General features: G+C 35.0%; 1 protein-coding gene across 6 annotated transcripts in view; it reads right to left on the bottom strand.

Moving 5' to 3' along the window:
• The window catches only part of LOC141508420 (disks large homolog 2), a 2,787,507-nt gene that overhangs the window by 1,031,831 nt on the left and 1,729,008 nt on the right, over window positions 1-26,668 (bottom strand). The gene's annotated exons all lie outside the window — the stretch shown is intronic.

Consider the following 26,668-nt stretch of genomic DNA (forward strand, 5'->3'; position numbering starts at 1 on the left):
GAATTATTTTCTCTCTGAGCCATTTCCAATGACAATGAAGGCTCATTCATTCCCCTCATCTTCCCCTCTTCTACTTTACTGAAAGGTTTTACTTGATTCTTTTACATGAAACATCTTAGACCATTCTAGCTTTTCTTTCCCTTTCTCCCAGGACATTTCTTTCTTGCCCATTAACTTCATCTTTATAATATATTGTGTACTTTCATATTCAGTTCCTTCCTCTACCTTGACTATATATGCTCCTTCTAACTACCCTAATAAATGCAACAGTCCATGTGAATTATCAGTATCATCTTCCCATGCAGGAATACACACAGTTCAGCATCATTAAATCCTTCATAATTTTCCCTTCCCATTCACCCCCCTCTATGCTTCTTCACCTGAGTCTTGCACTTAAAGATCAAACTTTTTGATCAACTCTGGTCATTTCAAAAAAGGAAAGTTTGAAAGTTGACTGTTTCATTGAACATCTATCCATCCCCTGAAAGAGGTTGTTCAGTTTGCTGAGGAGTTGATTCTTAGTTGTAATCCATGCTCTTTTGCCTTCTGGAATATATTTTGAGCCCTAAGAGACTTTAATGTGAATGTGCTAAATCCTGTGTAATCCTCTTTGTAGCACCACAGTAATTGAATTGTTTCTTTCTGGCTGCTTGTAGCATTTTCTCTTTGACTTGGGAGTTCTGGAATTTGGCAATAATATTCCTAAAAGTTTTTTTTGGGGGGGGGATCTCTTTCAGGAGGTGATAGTTGAATTCATCAATATCTGTTTTACCCTACACTTCTAGCATATCAGGGAAATGTTGCTATATTATTTCTTGAAAAATGAAGTCTAGGTTATTTTCCTGGTCACGATTTTCAGGTAGCCCAATAATTTTAAATTATGTCTCTTGAATTTGTTTTCCAGGTCAGTTGTTTTCCCATTGAAATATTTCACATTTTCTTCTAGTTTTTCATTCTTTCTGTTTCATTTTATTGTTTCTTGATTTCTCACAAAGTCAGCGTGTTCCTTTAGCCTCATTCTACATTTGAAGGAGATATTTTCTTGAGAGAGTTTTTTATCTCCTTTTCCATCCAGCCAATTTAGCTTTTTTAAGACATTCTTCTTCCCATTGACCTTTGGACTGCTTTTTCCCTTGACATAAATTGGTTTTTAACATGTTATTTTTGTCAATAATTTTTGTATCTCCTTCATCATTGCTCTCATTTCTCTTTTAAATTTTTTCTTTACCTTTCTTACTTGCTTTTCAAAGTCTTTTTTGAGCTCTTCCATAGCCTGAGTATAATTCCTATTTTTCTTGAAAGCTTTGGATACAGAAGTTTTGGCTTTGTCATCTTCTGAGTGTATATTTTGAACCTCAGTGGGACCAAAATAATTTTCTATGGTCAGATTCCTTTTTTATTATTATTGTTTGCTCATTTCCCTAGTCTATGACCTGATTTTAAGGTACTTCCAAAGCTTTTGGGAGTTTTGGGGACACTTCCCCCCCTTGCCAGGACCTTAATTCCTCCAATGTCTCTTGAGAGGCTCTGATTGCTCTCCTGCCTGCACTCTGGTCTGTAGAAGATGACAAGTGCTCTCCTCTGGCCAGGAGGTGTGAGGAAGGTCCCTGTTCTGCTATGAAGTATGGGAGTCCAGACTGTGACCTAGATCTGAGCTTGGGCAAAGCAGCAGAGTTCTGCCCCAGAGATAGTAGAGACCTCTTCAGTCTTTCCCTACTACCACTGCCTGTGGGTTAAGGACTCTGGGAGCAGCTGCTGAGTGCTCCCCGGTTCCCAGGCAGGGTTGCCCTTAGGCCTGCACTGGCTTGGTGTGCTCATTTTGGTGCCGCAGAGTTCTCCTGCAGACTCTCCAAACCCTTCCAGCAATCCCTGGATCAAGAGGTTTGGAAGCCACTTCTGCTGCCACCGATCCAGGTAACAGGCATCCCTGGGCTGTTCCTGGAAGACTGGAGTTGAGTTGCTCCAGTGCAGTGGGATTGTGGCCTGGGTAGCACTGAGGCTCTTTCCAACCCTGGTCTGGTGGAATAGACTTTTGCTGTGCATTTACCAAGTTGTCTTGACTCAGAAAATTGTTTCACTCTGTGGGTTCTGATACTCTAGAATTTGGTTAAAGTCATAATTTGATGGCACCTTGAGTTTTTTGGGGAAGAGTTTCTAAGAATTCCTCCATTTATGCTGCCATATTGACTCTATTTGGGCCAAATGAACTAACAAATTTAAATTTGGGCTATTCTTGTCTACCTACACCCAGGACATTCTTCCTTCTTTCCCAATTAGCTCAATAGCTGGTTCATAACCTGACAATTTACCTTAATTCCACTCAATTTTAAATAAATGTTGACTTTTACCACACTCTAACTTCCCAGTACCTTTGTCTTTTCAACTCCCATGATCTACTACTCTTCCATTCCACCTCAATTATACTCAATTTTTGCACATCCTTGTTCCTGCCATCTCCCACAAGGGCCCATCTTTCATTTTCAAGAACTGTGAATTTTTTCTGTATGATAACATTTTACCTTTCTGTGAATCTCTAATGCTTCCTTCCTTTTAAATCTACTTAATCCTCACCATGACCTCCAACTCCATAATACAAACCCACTTCTGGCTACATTCTCTTATCTTCCTAATATTAACCTTCTGGTGAGGTAGTTCACCTCTATTCTGTCATCTTTATTCTATCTTGTTCTATTGCCAAACATACCTTGTCCTAAACCAAACCTGTAAGACTCCATTAGTTCTATAGATGTAAACATTAACTGAAGTAGAGGAAATTCAAAGAAAATGTTATTCTAATTTCAAAGTGTTTACAATACAGTAAAGTAATCCTGTTCCTGTTGCCTAATCAATTCCTTATCTCATCCACCCCAGTGACTGCTTCAAACCTCTTCTTGCCTTAAACTCTCTATTCTATTCTCTCCCAGCATATGACAAAAAAAAAATCTACCAAAAAAAGAAAGGAAAAAGGCCATTATCAAATACTTCATTTTCTGCCCTCCTTATTTCTCCCACCCTCTCTCCCCCTTCCATAGTTCCTCTTTACTCTAATCTCTTATAGCTAAATGACTCTGTGATTGTGAATGCTATCACATTTACATATGTCCTTGATCTCAATCACTTGTGATCTCTAGTAGATTGCCTCTATCATCAAACCCACACTTTCCCTAATCTTCAGAATCTTTTGATCATTCCTTGTTACCTACAAATATACTTACATTTTTTTCCCATTCATTAAAAAAAAAAGCTCTCACTAGATCCTAACAATCATACTAGTAATGATTCTATTTTTCTCACATCCTTCTTAGGTAAACTCAAATTTGGAGCTTAATAGTTTAGTGTATATCCCCATCACTACATTTGCCTTACATCTACTAGAACATATGCTACTTGAAGCCTACTTAAAATGCTGTGCTATGTATAAAGCACTGGATTTTAAGAAGAACTGTAATCTTAACTATGCACTGCAACAAATCACAAATTAACTGATAGATATAGGAGAATTAATTCTAAGGGTTTCCTAAGTTCTCAATAGGTATGGTGATAGGATCTAGTAGACAAAGAACCTAGACTCAGATTCTTTGCCACTTATTCCCTGTGTGACTTTAGTTATTAGTGAAGAATTCATGGAAGAATTGACTTTAGAACTGAGCTTTAAAATATCACATGATTTTAAGAGACTGAGAAGGACAGGCTGTGGTTGTAAAATTGGAGTCTAATTTAGTTATGCACAGTGTGGTATATTGAATGGAGTTTTAAGTGCTGGTAACAACTAATACAATACTGAAGCCTTATTTTAGGTAAAGTAATATCAATTTTTAATGACAAATTTTAGTTGGCTCACTATCTTGAATTTTTTGGTTATATTAGTCATTTTCAACTCTAAGGGAAGTCAATTAGTGGGAGGTAATCCAGGATTAAGGATTGACAGAATATAGAATGATAATAGCATACCAATAGGCAAGGGAGTCAAGTGATAAATAGCAGTACCCAGTTGAACTGATTAAATAGAGACTCATTATTAAGAGAGAAAAAAGTTCAGAGAAATATTGATGAGCTAGGGCCATAGAGAGGAGGAGAGGGACTTTTAATTATAAGGAGAATAAAAAGTAACTTTAGAAGAAGAAAAGCAAAAAGAAGAAAGCACAGGAGATTATAATCAAAGAGGAGAATTTTATCAGTTACAGAATGTAAGTAATAGCTGGATCTTAGGTCTATTAAAGGTTCCTAAGATTGTTCAACTAAGAAGTTGGAGTGTTCAGGGGAAACCAGTGTGTATGCTGAAGTCTGCTATATGAGGGAAAGAGTTAGACTGGAAAGATGAGCCTTATTTGGAATTGCTACTAAAAAGTTCAATATCAAATAATTGAAATAACAAAGAAATGTGGTTTCCATCCCGCAAAAGATGACAATGTTTTATTATATATGGCACTTTGGAGGAACAAGAATTGAATATTTGTTAGCCATATACCTGACCAGTACCAGAAAATGAGAGTATCAAGGGTCCAGTGATAATGTAAGATGGTATTATCATTTTCCAAATAGAGCAAGTGGGCACCTATTTTTGTTGGGGTAGAGGGGTTTGGGAAGTTTGATTCAGAAGGTATGGTCCTGAGAGTCCACTTGGAACTCATGTAATTTAACTCCATAGTACCTTGCAGGTTTAGTTCATATTATTCTCTATCTATTTCAAGGTCTAAGCATATTCTCCCCCTTGTTATATCTTCTATCAGACATTTCATCCCCATCCTTCATGGTTTGGTAGATTGTGCCCCAGATTACATTATGTCTGGAATATACTCTCACATCCTTCTGCTTTAAAATATTCATGATCCTTCAGATAAACCCTGAGTCATTTCCTATAGGAAATTTCCCCCCATTGTCTCTGTTGTCCTCCCATAGTAAAACATGTATTTCATATTTTATTTTTGGAATGGTTTGCTGTTCAATAGGATCTAAATTCCTTGAGTGAAAGGACTGTTTTGTTTTTGTCACAGGTACGAATGAATGTTTGTTGAACATAGGCAGGTAGGTAGTGTAGTGGGCACAATTTTAGGTTTGGAGTTCAAATCCTACCTTAGAAACTTGCTGGCTCTGTTAACATTAGGAAAGGCATTTAACCTATCTGTTTCCTCATCTGTAGAATGGCAATGATGATAACTTTTTTTTTAGGGTTCTAATGAGGATCAAATGAGATAATATGTAAAGTCTTTTGCAAAATTTAAAGCATTATATAGAAATACCAGCTACATTATGATGATGATGATGATGATGATGCTACCCCAGTAGTTACATGCCATAATGATGAGGGATAAACATACCCCAAATATTTCTCAGTGGTAAAGCAAGTGATAGCTCTACGTATAATGGTCACCTGATTCTTTGAGTTTTTGGTCTAATGTCTGAGGCATGGTCTCGGCTATGTTAGACCAATGTCTGAGACTTTGGTCTTTCTGATTAATGACACTGTGTCAAAAGCCTTTTTAGAAATTAGGTTCATGAACATCATGTTATATACATGGGGGGGGGAGGATGAAAAAGATAAAGCCTACATTCTTAAGAATTTTGAAATCTAATTGAGATGGTCATAGCTGCTTATAATATAAGACAGTACCTGATAACTAGGTGCAGAAAAGGAGGTTCTTGAGAAATACGAATAAAGTATTGCTTTTCTAATCTCACTGAAATGGGAAAGTAATCAGCCAAGTACAGGGTAGAACGTGTTCTCAAGGTACCCTTAATGATGCAAAAAAGCACACACAGAGAAAGAAAATCAATAGGGGATTTAAAATATTGCTCTTTTCATTTTGACATCTAACCTCAAACCATTAAATGTTTCAGAATAATGCATATTAAAGGAATGAGCATCTTTTTAATGTTGAGATGATAAGCAGATTTCTCTTTATCCCCATGGCCTGAGTGACTTGCTCAAACAGAGGTCACTGGTGTCTAGGCTTTTGATTAATATTTTAATTAAGTCCCAACAACAGCCCAGATTTCCAAAGAGGACTCAACCTTTTAATAGAGTGTATGACATGGAACAGTGAAGCTCTCAGGGGGGCAGGCCAAGTGACATACGGTATTAATGTATTAAGTGGAGTCATTTTCCAAGGGCGCAATATGCCCCAAATATATGGGTGTGCCTGGGGACAGAGAGAACCACTGTGTGGAATGAAAGCTCTGACTTTTGATGATATTCTAAAAAAAAAAAAGATTCTCTGGAGCAAAAAAATCCAGGATGATCTACAAGCATTAATAAGAGATTCTCATTACACAAAAGAGCTCAAACAGCAAACAATCAGATGTGAACAATCCCACAAATGCTTGAGTTTAACTCATCACAAATAATTCATTTTACACCATTAGAGTCAACAATCAAATTCCCATGTCTGAAGTTTAGCAAGCCCAAGGTTTGCAAGTCACTGAATTTAGAAAGAAAGCTAATTAATGATAGTCTTGATGATACCCTTTTGTGATAGATTAAGGGGGTGTGAAAAGAGGAGGTTCTTTGTTGTAGGAGAATCTCACAAATGAATAATGGGGCTGGGATATCTTAGAGATTCTTCTAATGCAGGTTTTCTCATTGGAGGCTTAGGATCATTAGTGGTCCAAACCTTATCTTTATTATTTGTTTCTGTCTTCATTAACTTCCTACTCCATTTCCCTTTCTAATCTTCCTTCTTCCTTTTCTCCTACATCCTCTAAGCACTACCCTATTGTACATTTCTAGAAGAGGGGTTATGGGTATTTAAAAACAGGTAAAAAGAATTATAAAGAAAAAAATGAAGAAACTATAGTAAGCAAGTGGGTAATAATGTTTCAAGAATTTTCATTGGGAAATTGACTAGGAATGGATGGCACCATTTCTGTCACTTATACAAAATCCCTGAAGATAAAATGCTAGTTTTTAATATGAATCCAATCTTTCTGCCACCTTCCCTTATCTCCCAGGAAGTTATCTTTTCAAAAATCTAGGGGACAGGGCTTCAGTATAGCTATCAATGAAATCTAATAGTACCCAAAATGCAATTCTTTCCTTACTAAGTTTATGAATGTCAGTTTTCTCATCTAAGAAATGGAGAAAATGCCTCAAACTTATAATGAAGAAAAAAATGTGGATAAGCTTATAAGACTTAAATCACTTTATATAATTGTTATACTTTTTCATCCTTATCCTCATTTTCATCATGTTGCCAAATTCATCAGTGTTCAAGTAATGTATATAGATGAACAAGTAATGGAAAAGGGATCCTGGCTTTGTGAAAGAGCTTGGGGGAAAAACAGATAATAAGCAGCAACTACAGGGAAATACTTGCCTTGTATTACTTTTCCTCCTAATTCCCTCTCCCACTGTAATTATCACTGGATCACTGCTAATAACCTTCCTCAGATAGTTCAGTGAATTGACTAATTAATAGTGCAAACTTAATGGTATGAAAATAAAGATTACCAGGGTATATCTGAATGTAGCCCTGACTAAAATAGAGTTAAAGACTTCAAAACAGAAAGAAAATAAAAACAAGAATCTTATGAATTCCTTGATCTTTGACTCCTTAACCTCACATCATTTTAACAACAGTTCACATTTCTATTTTTTAAATTAGCAGTTCATATTTCTATAGCACTTTAAAGTCTCAAAGTAGAGACTTTAGTCCAAGTAGGAATATTATTATTTTTATAAAAGAAGGAACAAAAGAAAAAAATGGATGGGTTGCCTAGGGTCACATATAGCCTTCCCTAATTTTTTATTTTTATTAATTCATTCATTTATTTATTTTCTTTTTTGCAAAGCAATGGGGTTAAGTGACTTGTCCAAGGTCCACAGCTAAATAATTATTAAGTGTTTGAGGCCAGATTTGAACTTAGTCCTCCTGACTCCAACATCAGTGCTCTATCTACTGTATCACCTATTATTACATCAAATTATTTAATCCATAACTATGATTAACTTTTTTATAAAAATCATTTTTCTTTTAAAATCATTTTATTTTTCCAACATCTTTTATAATGACAAAGCAGAAAAGAAATGACCTCATCCAAACTAATAAAAATACCACTCAAGATTTTCCACATCACAACAATTTTCCACATCCTGGTCTCCAAACTCAGAAAAGAAAGTAGAGAAACACATTATCATATCACATCTTTGTATTTAAGTTTAGTCCTTTTGAATTTACAATATAAAATTTTGGTGGTTTTAATGATGTTATTCATTCCTTTTACTTTGTAAAAGCAATTTTGGATACTTTTTAAGCTGGTGTTGCTTACTGATGATTGTATCTGTCCATAAAAGTCTTTGCATGCTTTTCTACATTCATCTAACTCTAGTACCTCTATTATTCTATTGCAGGAACAGAGTCAATAGAGGTTGTGCCTGAGAAGGAATGATACTATTATACTCTGTATTCACTTGGATTACATGATCTCATTTATATCCTCATATTTTTTCATCATGCCCTTTCAGAATCTGAGAATCATAATTAAATCAATTCAACTCTAAAGAGATTTGGAGATTTTCAATGGATTGACCTATTATTTTGTTCACCATATTAGAGACTTCCCTGGTCAAAATTCCCCAGTATATGCTGCCCCCTCTATTAAAATAATTTGAAACCACAGTACTTGCTACAGTGCTTGACCCTTACAAACTATGTAAAATAAATATTTTTCCTTCATTCACAGTCATTATGTCTTACACTGTAGTAATGTATCATTATATTTGTATGAATCAGCTTATTTCACTATTTCCTAAATCATGAACATCTTTGTTTCTAGTTCTTTGTTGCTACAAAAATATGCTACTATACACATTTTTGATGTAAAGATTACTTTTTTTTAAATTAAATCAATGACCTTGGGCTACATGCCCAGAAGGGGAATATGTGGATCAGCTATGTGGAAATTTTACATATTTTTTTAGCATTATTTAAAATTGCTTTCTGTAGAGGTTGTATCAACTCCTTACTTCCATCAATGAGAATATTATTGTAGACGCAGCTAGATGGTTTAGTGGGTAGAGCACCAGTCCTGAAGTCAGGAGGGCCTGAATTCAAATCTAGGTTCAGACCCTCAACTTACTGTCCGACTTTGAACAAGTCACTTGACTTTGATTGCCTTGCATCAAGGAACATCTCCATTCATCTTGATTCATATTTGACTACTGGACCCTGATGACTCTAGTAGAAAAAGTGAAACTGTTGACTTAGCTCAGTATCCCTCTCATTCAAATCCAAATCATGTGCATCTCACCTCCCTAATGTCAAGGTCTTCTTTGAAAAAATGAAGGACAAAACATCATTATAGAAGATTTAGCAGAGAATTTCAAAGGTAAAAGGGATCATTATTATACTTATTTTCACATACAACTTCTTTTAACTGTTTCCAAATATTTATTTGCCAATATTCTGGATGTGAAATGAAAGCTCAGGGATGTTTTAATGTATGTCTCATTTCTAGTGAGCAATAATTCATATAATTGGTAATAGTTTGAAATTTTTCAGTGAGATTTTTTTCATTTATTTTGACTTTAGAGATTTGTTCTAGGTCAGATAATTGATTCCTTAAGTAGTTTGAATATGCAAATATTTCTTTTAGAAATACTAGTGTATTCAAGAGTATTTATTTTATATTTCTATTCCATATTTGATAGATAATTTTCTCTCTAGTCACATCTGTGCTCTATCTGATTCTCTCATAATTAAAAAAGTACTATGACCTTTCATATTCAGGTCATATATCTATTTTGAATTTATTTTTGTAAATGAAATATGAGGTTGTTCTAAACCTAAATTCCATCAAATTGCTTCCCAAGTTTCCCAGTAATTGTTATCAGATAGGGATTTCTTCCCCAAGTAATTTGTTTTCTAGACCTTATCAAACCCTAACTCAATTCTTTATGACTCTAAATCCAATCTAATGCTTTTGTACTTCTCTTAGGCACTTCACAAAATTATAAAACATGTGTTGGAAGGGGCATTAGGAGTCATCTAGGTCAACTCAGACCTAAAAAAAAAGAATCCCCCAAGTAACAGTTCTGATAAGAGATTATCTCTGCTTGATGTGTGCCATTACAGGGGGAAACCACCACCTTTAGAGACAATCTATTCCATTTTGGGATATTTTTAATTGTTGGGGAGTTTCTAGGACATAAATTCAAATTTGCCCATTTGCAACTGCAAATTACTCTTGATTCTGCTCTTAGAGTCAAAGAAAACAGGCCTAATCTGCTTTCAGATAGCACTAGAGATATTTGAAGATACTTGTCATTTCACCCTTGCAGCTTTTCTTCTCTATGCTAAAAATCTCCAATTCTTTCAAGTGATACTAAAATGACATAACCTCTAGTACTATTCTCATTCTTGTTCTTCTGCTCTGTATTCTTAATAATTTATCAATGTTTTTTCTGAACTGTGAAATACCCTTCACCCCTCACATTTGAAAACATTGTTGCATATGTGGTCTGGCCATGGAAGACAACAGCAAGACCATTATCTTATTACTGTTTATGTCCTTATTATGATCTACTTTAAACTATAGTTGTTGCTTCATGTGTTGTATTCTTCTAACAGAATTATAATTTTAAGGAAGTCAAGGCTTGTGAATCATTAATGTTAATTTTTCTTCTAGCACTGAACACTAGTATGAAGGAGGCACAATATGAAAGCTTTCTTGAATATAAATTTGAATTTTCTTTAGGAAGAATGTTGATGGAAAAATGTTGAGGCTTTCTCTAAAAATATGGAACCATGGGGGGGAATCCATGGATAAAAGTTTTATTTAGACCTCATAACTTGGTTAATTGGAATGAAAGGGTATATCCCAAAATATTCTCCCTTCAAATGAACTAGTCCAAATATTCTTTCTTGCCTCAGCTATCTAGAGTTCTAACATTATCAATTAGAACAATTATTAATATTTTTATTATTAGTCTTTTTATTTCTGTATCTTTTTTCTTCAGAGGCAACTTACTCAAACAGATAAAATGGTGGTCTTGGAGTCAGGAAGATCTGGGTCCAAATCCTGACCCTGATATTTAAGAGATATGTAAATGAAAGATACAAATTCTCAAAATCAAAGATTCCTCAATGGTAAGTGCTGCCTCACTAGTTTAGAAGGGCAAAATAAGAAGTGTTAAAAGCAAAAGGTTTGTATTATATACTTACATATATATATATATATATATATATATATATAAGTATCAACTATTAATAGTATATTGAACACAACTATCTTTCTCTGTTGACTAGGAATATTGATTATAAAAGGTCATTTTCCAGATTTGATAGAGAAATGAAGGAAATGAGGTGGAATGTGAACTGATTTGGATTAAAATAGAATTAAAATCTAGAGTAAGTCACCATAAATCTTGTTATATCTCACTGGACCATTATAATAGCTTATAAACTGGTTTCCCTCTCTCATGACTTTGTCTTTTCCAATTCTTCTGTCACACAATCACAGAAAATTTTTTTTCTAATGTTTAAGTCTAGTTACATTTCTTCTCTGCTCCAGGATCATCAAGGACTTCTTATTGCCTATGCAACAAATAAAAACTTCCTTGTCTAGTGATTAGATCTCTTGAAAGTATCCCTTGACAAAGACTTTGAAGTCAATATTCTCACTTATAATTCTATTTAAAAGTGAAAACAGTCAGTTTTCAATTTCCCTAGTTCTTTTGTCTTGCTTGATATAGTCCTTTAATGGGGACAAGAAGATCTATGCAATTATTTTATTCTTACAGTGAGGGATACATTATTATGCTGTATGCCATATATCATAAACACATATAAAATGCCATCCTGAGGTAGACTGAGTCTAATTTCCTCTGCCATGCTGGATACTAGATTTAAAGGTGTGTGTGTGTATGTGGGAGGTAAGACAAATGTCCTTACAATTTCAGGCAAATTTTTATTAAGCACCTGCTATATACAAGAAATTATACTAGGCAAAAGACAATAATAGTGTATTCATTTTCTAAGGAGTTATGTTCTAAGGAACATAATGGGGACAATAATACATCTATATACACACATGTGCATACATGCACAGCTAGGTGATACAGTGGATAGACTGTCAGTCTAGGAGTCAGGAACACTCATTTTACTAATTTCAAATCTAGTCTCAAACACTAGTTGTGTGACCCTGGGCAAGTCAACTTAGTCATGTTTGCCTCAGTTTCCTCATTTGTAAAATAAGCTGGAGAAGGAAATGGCAAAACACTTCTGAATTTCTGCCCCTCAACTCAACAACATGCTTAGCATATTGTAAACATTAAATAAAAGTCTTATACCTCTCCCCCCACCCCAGCTCTTAAATGAAACAGTAGAAGACAGCTATAGCTAAAAATAATGGAAGTTAAGGTGTCATGAAGAACTAGGGAAATGGAAACACAGGTAAAGACATCATTATCACAGGGTAGGGACCCAGGACTCTGGGAATGGAGCATCTTGGGTTAAGGGATAACTAGGTGATTTGGAATAGATGCTTCATTGCTGCAAAGAAGTATGTCCCCTGCCTTCCCATATCCCATGATACTAATCTTATATATCCTTCTTCTACTTAGGGTTTTTCAGGGAGCATGGAAAATATCTTCACCTTTCTTAGTTTCAGAGGCTATGTTGGCTTTTTTTTTTTTTTAAAAAAGCATTAACTACAGGGTTTCTCCAGTCTGGATGAATTTATTGGAAACTTGAGAGGAAACAACTATAGGGGAAATATCCCCAGAGGAAATCTAGAGATAGATTCTCTCACTGAGATATTTTGCCAGAAGCATCATTTCTGTTTTGGATTTCGGAGCCTAAAAGAGGGTAAAGAAAATGAGAAATCTTTTGATATAACTTGTCAGAGTCAAAGGAAGACTGTTTATGTGGAGGGAAAGCCATTTGGACTACAAGTGAGTAGGAGGATGAAGGGCAAGTAGAATGATCTCTGTATCATCCCTGTACTGTCCTATGAGTTTTAAAGCTTTTTATTTCCATAGAAAGTCCTTATCTGAGTGGAATTTAATAAAAGGAGTTCTCAAAAGCAATCTCAATAGTAATACTCTGGAAACTACTATTCTCAAATTCCTATGGATCTCAGAGCACAATGCCTATGTACAGACAATATACCTCAGCTTCTTGATTAGTCTAATTATGCTCTTAAATAATTATATCTGTCAGCCTAACTACCTGAAAGGGCTTTTCACTAATTCAACAATAGCTGAATCTGCGTTGATTTTATAAAGCACAGGCAACTAGCTCTCCCTTCCTTCTGGGTATAGATGTTTCCAAGTTCAAAGGAAGAAACTTCCATCTTGTGAAGTTGATAATGAGTTAGTTGGCCAGCTGGGTGGCATAGTGGATAGAGTTCTAACACTTTCAGAAAGACTCATCTTGCTGAGTTCAACTAGCTCTGTCAACCTGGGCAAGTGACTTAACCCTCTTTGTCTTATTAGTTTCCTCATCTATAAAATGAACTAGAGAAGGAAATAGCAAAATTCAATATCTTTGCAAAGAAAATTCCAAATGGGGTCACAAAGAGTTGGACACAAGTGAAAAATGACTGAACAACAAAAATGAATCTGCTGAACTATCATTCCTCCTTTGAGACCCATTAAAAAATCATCACAGATTAATAAAAATAAATACTTCAAAGTTCTTCAAGCATTCTTAGAATGATAGAGCATACAGAATTTATGGCTATCTAAAGCAAAAAAAAAAAGAAACAAAAATGGTATCTCTAAAATCCTATTTACATCCCCAATTACATTCTTGCTAATCTCTTTACTTCTGTAACTCCAGGGGATCAGGAGAAATAGATTGTCTAAAAAACAATCACAACCAAAACCAACCTTAACTTTAATTTGGATCTAAGGCAATATCGATATCATGAGCTCTTATCTACTTGTTCATTTTGGCATCTAATTTTGGTTATCTTGTTAGGTTATTTCATGAATTCTATTTTTTCCCCTTGAGATACAAAGTTTAAACATTTGATCATTATTCTTTGAGTCTCAGGCACCTGAGTTTCAACATAAAACACCTTTGGGCTAAACATCATTCTGTGTTCTCTGTAGAAAGTGGGATAATCAAAATACATTTAGTTTCAGAGGCTGTTCATAGAATAAACTTTCATACAATTAAAAAAGCTACAATACAAAGGCACTTATGTGCCATCATAGTATGCTAATGAAAAATTCCCCTGGGGAATTGAATTTTCATGTCAAATAATTCAAAGCTACAAATAAATGCTACTTGCTCCCCAAGTAGCAACCCCAGGAATAGAGTGAGGAAATCAGATAAAGATTAAAATATGATATTAAAATAACAGAAATTTAAAGGGCACATTTTCAGATCTAGGGTCAAGAAGGCTCTGGCAATTATTGTGACCTCTAGATAAGTTCCTTAACCCTGTTTGTCTCAGTTACACATCTGTAAAAAAATGAGCTGAAGAAGGAAATAGCCAACTATTCCATTATCTTTTCCAAGAAAACCCCCGAATAGGAACCCAAAGAGTAGGACATGACTGAAAACTGACTGAACAACATCTATAAAACAGATTTGGAATCAGAGGACATGGGTTCAAATCCTAATACTTATCTCTGGATAAACCTTTTCTGTCTTAATTTCTTGTAAAGTGAGAAGAAAGAATTACACATGCTTTAAAATCTCTTCCTACTCTAAAATCTCTGATTTAGATCCATGATCCCTTTCAGTTCTGACATTCTGTGAATTGACTTGGTAAAGACAGTAATTAGAACATACCACCCCCAAACTTGACTCTGTATGCATAATCACATAATGTTCTTGCCTTTCAGTTTCTCCGACTATAAAGCTAAGAAACTCACATTCTAGAATCTGTGATAAATCCCCCCCCCCCAAGAGATAATTTTTTTCTCCCTGAATGTTTATTTCCTAAAGGTTAAAATGCTGTATTTCAAAGAATCACAGATTGTTACAAAACTCTTCATGATCTGAAAAAAAAATCTTTCACACTTTGGCCCTTCCTTAGTTTTTTGGAACTTCTTCCATCTCACTCTGTTCCATCATCTGTGATCTGTAATCCATGATCCAATGAAAGCTTCCTTGCTGTGGCTTGCCCAAGAATCTCCATTTCCTGATTCCATGTATCTCTCTTGCTTGGAATTCTATTCTGCTTCTCTGCCCCTTGGCTTCTCTGACTTCCTTCAGTTCTAGGTAAACAGTCACAATCTTCAAGAATCCTCCAGACCTCATTATATAAGTATCACACAGAAAAGAAAGGATTGATTCTGAAAGAAGGTTTTCTAACAGCATACATCAGTAAAGCTAGGAAAAGAGTGACAGTGGAAGGGCTCACCTCTGTGGTAGAGTGTTAGAACTCTGTAGAGGTGACTTTTCAAAGAGAAAAGCTCAGTTCTGTCAACAAGACCTGGGACCTAACCAAACCAAATGGGAAGAAAAGTCTGTTGCTTTGGGGATCAGAGGGAGGGTTAAGATTATTTTATTTTTTAATTGTTTTGTTCAGTCATTTTCAATCATGTCTGACTCTTTGAGACCCCATTAGGGTTTTCTTGGTAAAGACAATGGAGTTATTTGTCATTTCCGTCTCCAACTTATCTTATGGATGAGGAAACTGAGACAAGTAGGGTTGTGACTTTTCCAAGGAAAGGAAGTGTCTAAGACTAGATGTGAACTTAGGAAGATGAGTCATCCTGACTCCAGACCCAATACTAGCCTCTTGTTCCCCTAAAATAGGTTTTGAAAAGTATCCATTGAATTGGTATTCTAAAATATAGAACTCATTGATTTGCAAATAGATGAATGTTGAAAAACTACCATTGCATGTAACTGGAAAATTAGAATAAAATTTCAATTATAAAAGAATTACTATTCTAAAACTGTACCTTGGAGAAGTAAACATGAGATAGCCAATGGCATTAAAAATGTAATAAAATGTAATGAGGTCAAGGTAAGCATAGAAAATGAATTGAACATTATATTAAGGGGTTTTTTGAAAAGGCTTGGGTTCTTTTAACTACTCCTTTCATTTCAAAAATTTAACTTGGTATTCTTAGAATCCAAGATCAACCTACTTTAAAATCATAGGACACAACATAAAAATTTTTAAAGTCACCTTTTCAAATTAATTGAAATTCCTTGTTCCTATTCTTTCTTCCCAACTGATCTTTTACTCTTCCTTATTTTATCACTTTAATTTGTTTCTCCAGACTATGACTTTTTTCTTTTATTATAGGCAACCTTTCATCATTTTTTCAAAGTGTATGTGAAAAGGAAAACAGCATTTTTAAAAAAGAGCCAATGAGTACATCAGATGTGCATTTGAGCATTCTTTTGTAGTTCCTATCATTTTCAACTTCTAACTTTTAAGTTTCACGAATTCCATTTCCAGGAATTTTTCTATTAAAAAAAAACTGAACCTCTACCAGTCAGTAATTTATTCCCAGGTTTTAGTATGGCTTGATTCATAAGGCACATATTTATATACATATGCCTTTTATATTTACAAAAGGCTTTCCTCACCAAAACAAAAACAAAAATAAAATTAAGGGAAAGATAGCTCAAGGATTGGTAGTTTCATTTCATGAATGAAGAAAGAGTTTCAGAGATGTTAGGTGATTTATCAAAGAACTTACACCAGGGTATGGCAGAGCAAGTATGCAACAAAAGGTCCTTTGCCTTTAGGGTCAATTCTTTTCCCACTGGGACATTAGTACTGGGTTGTGGTATCTAAAGAATATGCAGCAAATGTAATATGAAAGCAGATGCTAATTAAAAATATGGCTTCATTTCAGTAGTGACACTAAAAATCTAAAATTTAGAAGCTGTTAAGTTTAAGGATGACACGAGAAGCAGCTTTCAAAGAAATATGGCTAAAGTACAATTAGGTGTTTCATTCTTAGCTTTTTTTTCCTCTTACCCTTAGCTTTTGTTAAACATAGCTCAATTTACTCATAGATTTCTTTAAGATGTTTTTTCTAAAGTTCATTTTTTAACCCTTATTTTGGAGACATTCTCTAGATACAAAAGCATGAACATGACTATTATCTTACAACACTGCTTCAAAAAGATGCAAAGATACCCAAAGGGAGTCATCAGAGTGTCCCTGTTACTATCTTCTGCCTTTGTGCTGTGCTCAAGGTTTAAGGTGATTCCCACCCTGCCAGCTTTGGATAGGATTAGAGATGCATCTTAAATTTCAGTGAAGGATGCTGGAACTTTTTTATAACTCAGCATCAGAGAAATGAAAGATAACCTGAAGAGTAGGAAATTCTGGCAGTTAAGAAACTGGAATTATTAAGAATGGAGATTTAGAAATGGAAGGAACTTTAAAGATCACCTTATTTTACAGATAAGGAGACAGATGAAAAAAGACTTATGGAAATTTGATTTAGGTCTTCTGACTGTACTATATTGTGGCTGCTTGTAGTTTTTCTATTTTTTCCCCAGGCACTTTGTTATTATAAAGTAGTTTTACTTATATCTGATTCTTTGTGATGCTGCTTGAGACTTTCTTTGCAAAGATCCTGGCGTGGTTTGACATTTCCTTCTCCAGCTCATTTTACTGATGATGAAATGAAAGCAAATGGGGTCAAATGGCTTGTCCAGGAAGATGATGAGTTTTCCTGATTCCAGGTCCCAAACTCTATCCCCTATACCTTCTAGCAATTAGAGAGAACTACTTTGAATGTGAGGATATGTAATATTCACCCCTTGTGATGAAATTATTCTTCACCTTTTAAGTGGTGATTTTTTTCTCAGTGCATATACTGTTGATGTTTGGAAAGGAGACAGATGTATTTTTTTTTATTACTCCCAAGAGTGGTATGAGTTATTTTGAATGAAAATGTCATGAAGAGTCAGACATGACTGAAATGACTGAACAAAACCACAACTAAATTCTTGCTTATCCCACATATTTGCTGTTGTAATTTCCTCATCGTGGGCCTCAACCATCAGATCCTATCAATGAGAAGGGTGAAGAAAGCACTTATTAGGAATATACTATGTGCCAAGTACCTTATAAATATCATCTTATTTGATTCTCATAGCTACTGTGGAATGTAGATCTTATTATTATCCCCATTTTACAAGCAAAACTGAGGCATACAGAGGCAAATTGACTTATCCAAGGTCATATAGTTGTTTGAACACAGGTCTTCATGATTCCAGCTCTAGAGCCTTACCACTCTCAATATGCAGCTGCCCTTATAGAGGCATCACCACTCTAGTGCCATTATCAGCATCACTTTTCAAACCCATCATTGTTTAATGACACTTTTCCTTCTCAAACCCATCTGAAATAAATTCAATTTTTATGAATACTGCTTCGCCATATTACCTGTTGTCACCTTTCTGATACTCTCACTTCCTTCTTTTTCAATTTTAGTAAAGGTTGAATTAATCTTTCCATAGCAGGGTCCTATGATGTGACTAGTGATCACAAGGGTTCCATAAACTCTGATACAATAGCAATGATATATTAGATGGGTACAGAGTGCTACATGAAGCCAGGATAAAGAAAGACCATTCATGAATGGGGGCATTAGGAAAGGTTTTTTGAAGGAGGTGGCATTTGAGTTAACTAGTATTTCAAAAAAGCAAAGATTAGGGATTTGGTGGGGGGGGAAGAGGAAGTGATTGAAGAGCACATTAGGAAGTGATAGAACTAAAGTCACAGAAAGTGGGAAAATATTGAGTATGTTAGAAGGGGCACCTACTTAGAGAGGCAGGTCTGTACTCATATGGGTCTTTTGTTCTCTTCCATTTTCTATATCACCCCTCTCTTTTCATATTCTTAGGGTCCCTTAGAGGCAGTTAGGTGGCACAGTAGATAGAATGATGAGCCTGGAATTGGGTAGATTCCCTTTTCTGCATTCAGATCTTACCTCAGACACTTACCGACTCTATGACCCTGGACAAGTCACTTAACCCTGTTTGACTCCATTTTCTCATCTGGAAAATCAGCTATAGAAGAAAATGGCAAGCCACTACAGTATCTTTGCCAAGATTATGGAGTCACAGGAATCAGATGAGACTGAAAATGACTAATCAATAACAACAATGAAGACCCCTAATACTATAGCTGTGGTATATATTAATTTTCATTAGAAACTCTAGCCCCTTATTAATTAATTAGGAATTAGCTATTAACTAATAACTGAGTTAGCCATGTACAGTGGATAGATTTCTGAATTTGGAATCAGGGAGATGAATTCAAATCCTGATTCAGTTATTTACAAGCCTTGTGACTCTGGGACAATCACTTTCAATTTCTTCATCTGTAAAATGGATATGGCATTTATCTAAAAGAGTTGTTTGGCGGTAACTTAAGCTGAGATAACTTAAGTGTTCTGCAAATCTTAAAATACCTTTTAAAGGACAGCTAGTATTATGTTACTCATCACAAACTAAATATCTCTGGGTTGGGGGGGTATAGATGGGAAACTACAAAATGGATCTAGGGTTCCCAGCATAGAAATGATTCCTTTGAGATTTTTAAATGCTTTTCTCTATTTCAAATATTTACAGTTACAAAGGGAACAAAGAAAGTGCAGCCTTTGGTGCTTATATTCAGTACAGTATCCTTTGAAGGGTATTAGTTACACATGATGTTAGGAAACTAAAATCACGAGCCTCAACTCTGATTTGTTGTGTGATGTCAGGAGAGTTATCTTCCCTCTATCAACCTTGAATTCCTTATCTATAAAATTAAAGGTCTAGACTAAATAATTGCTTGAGACTCCATTTAGTTCAAAATTTCTGGGAACCAATTTTTTTTTCCTGCAGATTTTTCTCCACTGCCTACCTCTGGGGGAAAAAATAGAACACCAAAAGTCTAAAACGTCACAGGAGAGAGCAAAAGAAACACCTTATGCAGTATCTCCATTTAATATAATAGTTAATCTTATCTTCCTGGAGGAGAAGGTACAGGATTTATTTAGAGACTGCTACCTATCAACCTCAGGAAAGTCAGCCAAGGGGAAAATATGTCTGTTGATCAGGGATACAGCATTAAACAGATGTAGAAGGTTTTTAAGGCATTATTTTATCTTTTTCCCCCTTTATAGGACTAACCTCTAGAGAACAGATAGACATATATATCAGATAGCAGCTTCACTTTAAGCTTTTTAAAAGTGAGAATATATCTTATCCAGTATATGACATTGTACAACATTTGGGGGAGGAGGGGGGAATAGAAGGCAAATAAGAAATCTAAAAGGATAAAACACTGAAGCATAGTGATCATATTAACAAAATCACAAAAGCAGAGGGGAAAGAAAACTTTGGGGTTATTCAACTCAACTTGCTCATTTTACAGATGAGGAAAATGAGGCTAAAAGCTGTAAAATGACTTGACCAAAGTCAAATGGGTCATAAAGGGATTTAAACAAATGTCATCACTTTAATGGCAAATATTTTAATTATACTTCTTTAGAATATTAAAAACTTAGAGCCTTCTTTGATATCAAAGGACAAGTCTATCCAATGCCACTTCACACTGTCAAAATTATGATTCTCATTAAGAATAGATTATATTATTTACTCTGAAGACTAAGATACTCCTTGAAAAAATAAAATCCTGTGATTCCTCATAATTTTACTCTGAATTCAAAGTAGAAAATTGGCTATGAATTTCTCCTTCCTTGGTCAGAAACATTTACAAATTCCCTTTGGAATCTCAGATTTCTCTTCATTCTTTAATCAACTTAAAGAGGTATACCAAGGAGCTCTCACTATAAAGACTAGTCACTTATGTTATTCTAGAATAAAATTTTCCAAAAGGTAGAATTAATACATTGACTTCTAATGAGATTTATTTGAAACCTTTTCAATATAAGTTAATTTTGTCATTCAGGCAATACTTTAAAAGGAAGAAATATTCTTATGCAACATGACTAAAGTATCCCGAGGGGACCTCAGAATCTTTTTCTATTAAATAGACCTGAAAATTATGCTAACTAGAACATGAAGGAGGAAAAACAAGATATAGAACACTTGGGGAGCAAGGAGACTGAGAAAGTTAAAGAGATCAGCTCAAGGTCACTTAGGGAGTCAGTGATAGAGATAACATTCCAATTCTAAGTTAAAAGGAATATCAAAATTGTTAGGTTTCCAAAAATAATGCATTGCATTTTTTAAAATATGAAAAATATTTTGCTTTTAATTTAATATGTACTAGCTATAAAATCAAACAACATGGAAAAGAGGTTTACTATATTCCACTCTGTGGAAAGAGCATTTCTCTCTTATATGTCAAACATATGGACTCTTCTCAGTTGTCATCCTTGTTCCCTCTGCAACCTTTGATTCTGCAGACCATCCTCTCTCTCTCCTGGAAATTCTTTTCTATACAGATGTTTGTTATTCTTTATTCTCCTGATTTATCTCTTGCTAATCAGTTGCTCCTTCTAGTTTTTTGGATCCAAGTTTTGTTCCTCTGGGCAGGGATGCCCATGGCTATAGTTAGCATCTTTATGTAGATGACATCCAAGAGAAATGTCTAGTTCTAATTCTTACTGAGCTTCAATACTGTATCAGTGACTGATTTCTGAATATTACTAAATAAATATCCTGGAGGTAGCTTCCATTCACTCTGAGAAAACCTCCAATTCACTGTCTTTCCTTTACCCCCCCCCCTTTTTAGGTTTTTGCAAGGCAAATTGGGTTAAGTGGCTTCCCCAAGGTCACACAGCTAGGTAATTATTATCAAGTGTGTGAGGCCAGATTTGAACCCAGGTACTTCTGACTCCAAGGCTGGTACTCTATCCACTGTGCCACCTAGCTGCCTCCAAACCTCCCCTTTCTATGGAATCTGAATGCAGAGCAAAACATACTATGTTTACTTTTTAAATTTTATTTTTATATTTTTCTTTATTTCTCCTGATATTTCCCTCTTAATTCTAATTCTTCTTTCACAACCTTATAAATATGGAAATGTGTTAAACATGATTGTACATGGACAACATATAAAAGGGGGGAGGGGGAAGGAAGGGAGAATGGTAGAAAAATATGGACCTCAAAATTTTGCAAAAGGATGAATATAGAAAACTTTTTGTGTATGTAAATGGAAAAAAAATTCAAAAACTAAAATAAAATTTCCCTGTCCCTAACTTCCCAATTTCTGCAGAAAGTATCATTGTTTTAGTCTCCCAGGTTCAAAAATTAAATCACCCTCCATTATTTACTTTGATTTGTAATCAATTCTCTAGTTTTATCAGATACTTTTTCTCCATAACAATCATTACATCTATTTCCTTCTTTCTTCACACATGAGCAGCACCTTAGTTACAGCCTTTAAGATTTCTTTTCATTCCCTTCCTCAAGAAGTTTCACTGATTCCTTATCATCATTTAAAATACAAATTCTATTTTTTTTTAAGCATTTAATATCCATTACAATCTGAACCCAATCTATTATTATTGTCCTTTGGAGAAAGCATCTGTATAGTGCTTTAAAGTTTTCTTTTTTTTTTTAGTTATTTTTTTTTCAAAGCAATGGGGTTAGGTGACTTGCTTAAGGTCATATGGCTAGGTAATTATTAAGTGTGAGGCCGGATTTGAATGCAGATTCTCCTGACGCCAGGGCCGGTGCTCTATCCACTGAACCACCTAACTGCCCCTAAAGTTTTCAAAATACAAATAGTACCTAATTTGAGCATCACAAAAACCATATGATTTAGGTGCTATTATGAAATTCATTTTATTAATGAAGAAAATGAACCCCAGAGAGCCTCATTGACTTATGTAAGGTCACAGGGCTAGGAAATATTTGAGGCAGAATTTGAACTCTGTATGTCCTAACTCAGTAGAGAAGTCTCTTCCCAGAGTGTGGGTAACTGAATGATTCTCCTTTATTTGCTTTATATATCAACCAAACTGTTTTACTTTTGTTTCATGTATCCAACCATTCGTATTCTGCTTCCATCTCTTTGAGTAGAATTCCCTTAATTATCTGGAATTCTCTCACTCTTCATTTTGGCTTTGGAGACATACTAATTTTGTTCAAGACAGATCAAATCTAACTCCTAGGCGAGGCCTGATTTGATACTTCCCAGTTTCCAAAACCCTCTCCTCCACAGCCTTAATTGATTTATCTGTACTTTATATATTATTTTACTTAATTACTTATATTCATGCTGTTTCTTCAAAAAGAACACAAACTCCTTGAAGGCAGTTACAATTACATGTTTTCCCTTTGTATTCATAGCATCTAGAACCATATCTTAATATTGAACAGATCTTAGGTGATCAAGGTAGGGATAAAATTGGTTTTTATATCACTTTTGTGAGGTGTGTATATATTTATTTAGTCTTTAATATTTTAGTCTTTAATTTATTTAGTCTTTAATATTTAATATTAATATTTGATTTATTTAGTCTTTAATATTTAGTCTTTAATAACTTGGCATATATGAATGAGAAGACTAGGATTCTAATCTTGGTTCTAACTGTTATGTGACCCTGAGGAGAAAATCATTTAATCTCTCAGGGTTTTAATTTCTGAATATATAAAAAATGGCAATAATAATTTTCCAATGACTTTAATGAGATTATTGTGAGGAAAATACTTTATAAACCTCCAGATCCTTTATACACCAGATTATTTTATTAGCATACATTTTAGAGCAAGCAAAAGGTGCAAAGCTTGAGCAAGGTAAAGAGTGGTTGACATTTATGTAATTCTTTTAGTCTTTGAAAAACATGGGAATTAAGTCAACTGATTTTGAAAGCAACTTTGTGAGGTAGGTATTATATAAGTATTGTCATCATTATCATCATTATTTCCATTTTTCATATCAGAAAACTAAGGTGTAGAGGTTTAATGATTGGCTTTGGTAGGATTTGAGTCTATATCTTCCCCAGTCTAATGGAGGACATGGACATGGACATGTACATCACAATCTCATCACTTAATGAACAAGACAGTGAATCTATTGTGGTATAATATTCACGAAAATAAAGAGCCTTCTATATACAGATGCATTTCAAGAGTTGAAAAATTTATAAACCATAATCTTCATTTTTTGAAGATTCATAGTAAGAATCTTTGTGCTTTATTTCCAATTTTAATAGAAACAAAGACACAAGATTTTGTGAAATATAAGAAAATATAAGGAAAAACAACAATTTTTTTAAGGTTTTTTTTTTTTTTTGCAAGGCAAATGGGGTTAAGTGGCTTGCCCAAGGCCACACAGCTAAGTGATTATCAAGTGTCTGAGACCGGATTTGAACTCAGGCATGCCTGACTCCAGGGCTGGTGCTTTTTCCACTGTGCCACCTAGCCACCCCAAAACAACAATTTTCAAGAACTTTTTTTGATATTTGATCTTACTTAATTGTCAGCTTTCAGGAAGAAGGAACAGACTAAATAAATATATATACACCTCACAACAGAGCAAGAAGAAACAATATACCAGGACACCCTGAAGGTCTTTCTTAACAACATTCAAGCTGATTGTACAGTATGGGAGACACTGGCACAGGACTGACCAGCATGGTGTGCCCTCATCAGTGACAGAAAGACACAATTGTGAGCAAGACACAATTGAAGCAGCTCAAAGGAAACATGATATATACAAGTTTAGAATACCCACCCCAGATATTCACATGGATTATTTGTGCCCAACCTGTGGTAGAGCAATCCAAGCTTGTATTGGTTGATCAGCCACAGTCAGACACGCTGAAATTTATCTCAAATACAGTGATGTTATCTTGGTCTTCTTTGATAATGAAAGACAAGAACCACATATATAGATAGACACACACACACAGACACACACACATATATTTACAAATATATAACTTTATGTATCTATATCTCTATATATGTATGTGCAAATAAAAATAAATAAATAATTTGTCTGACTTACTCAAGTCTCAATCTAGGGAGAATTTCTAAAATGATATTTCTCAAATATGAAGTTTCTGCTCAAAAAAGATCTCTTTGTTCTATTTTCCTACAGAATAAGATTTACTAACTTTGCTAAAGCATGCCTGGAAATCAGAATAAGAATAGTTTAGAAAACATAGCTTTGTTCTTTACCTAAAAGGGTGAGGGAACCTGTGACATGTTTTCTATCACCCAAGACCATATTAGTGTATATGGAAACCTTCTTTCCTAAAAATAAAAAATAAAAAAATACAGGGGGAGAGAGAGAGAGAGAGAGAGAGAGAGAGAGAGAGAGAGAGAGAGAGAGAGAGAGAGAGAGAGAGAAAAGAAAGGAGAAAAGAGGAAAGGAAAAAAGTTAAAAGGAAGAAAGAAGAGGAAGAAAGAAGAAGAGAGAAGGGGAAAATAGGAAGAGAGGGGAAAGGGGAAGAGGGAAAAAAATTGAGTGCAGGAGGGAGACAGATGGGGAAGAAAGAAATAGGGAAAAGAAGAGGGGAGGGACTATAATTGGGATATTATAGGATTCTTTTGATTTACTAAAGTTTTAATAGTAGTTGAATTCATTTAGATGTATACTTAGTGGTACAACTTACCACTAAAATAAAGATTACTATTGAATTTTTTTTTACAAGTAATAATTCTCACTACCTCATCAAGTAAGCTAAGGGCTTTGTCTGTTCTTTTGGATCTTATAGAACACAATTCTATGTCCACCTAACCAGCTCCTGGACCATTCAATAAACTTTCAGAAGCATTGTGCTAGCTGCTGAATAAAATGAAGACAAAGCCCCCAAGCTGTTCTCTAATGGGGATAGGTAGACTCCTTAGTTTGGAGGGGGACTAGCCTTGGAGTTAAGGAGATAGGAGGTCAAATCCAGCCTCAGGTACTTGATTCTTACTAGCTGTGTGACCTGGGGAAAGTCACTTCACCTTGACTGCCTCCCATCCAGGGCCATCTCCAGTCATTCTGATTCATATCTGGCCATTGGACTCAGAGGAGAATGTGAGTACAGCACCCCCTCACATTTCACTCAAGTCCAATTCACATTCTATTCTTGTCATGGCATCACTTCCCTGATAATGTGGTCTTCTTCAAAATTAATTGTGTAACTACAAGGAATGTGAGTGAAGGCGAGAAAAAGTCTTATGTAGAAAACTCAGAGTGAAGGAGAAAAGAATGAAACAAATCTATAAAGGTAGGCTGAAGAGGATTATGGGATACCTTATATTTCAAGTTAAGGTGGTCTCATTTTACATGCAAACAATAAATAGTCCCTGAAGCTTTTTGTTTTGTTTTGTTTGTTTTGCTTTTGCAAGGCAATGGGGTTAAGTGACTTGTCCAAGGTCACACAGCTATGTAATTGTTAAGTGTCTGAGGCTGGAACTGAACACAGATCCTCCTGACTCTAGGTCCAGTGCTCCATCTACTATGCCATTTAGCTGCTCCGCTACAAAGGTTTTTAAGGAAGGTGGTGTCAAGGTTGGATTTATACATAAGAATGAGTCTTTAGATATCATGTGGGAAATATTCATTAGGAAGGTATTAGGGAGTTGTTCAGTCACTTCAGTTCTGTCCAACTCTATGACCCTATTTTGCAATTTTTAGGCAAAGATGCCAGAGAGGTTTGTCATTCCCTTCTCCAAATCATTTTGCAGTTGAGGAAACTGAGACAAAGTGTCTGAAGCCAGATTTGAACTCAGGAAGATGATTCTTTCTAACTTCCGGGCACTCTATCCATTGTATTACCTAACTATCCTGTATTAGAGTGCACTACAGTGGAAATAATGGAAGTCCAGGGCAA

This window comes from Macrotis lagotis, chromosome 1 (genome assembly GCF_037893015.1).
Source record: "Macrotis lagotis isolate mMagLag1 chromosome 1, bilby.v1.9.chrom.fasta, whole genome shotgun sequence".
NCBI classification, from domain to species: Eukaryota; Metazoa; Chordata; class Mammalia; order Peramelemorphia; family Peramelidae; genus Macrotis; species Macrotis lagotis.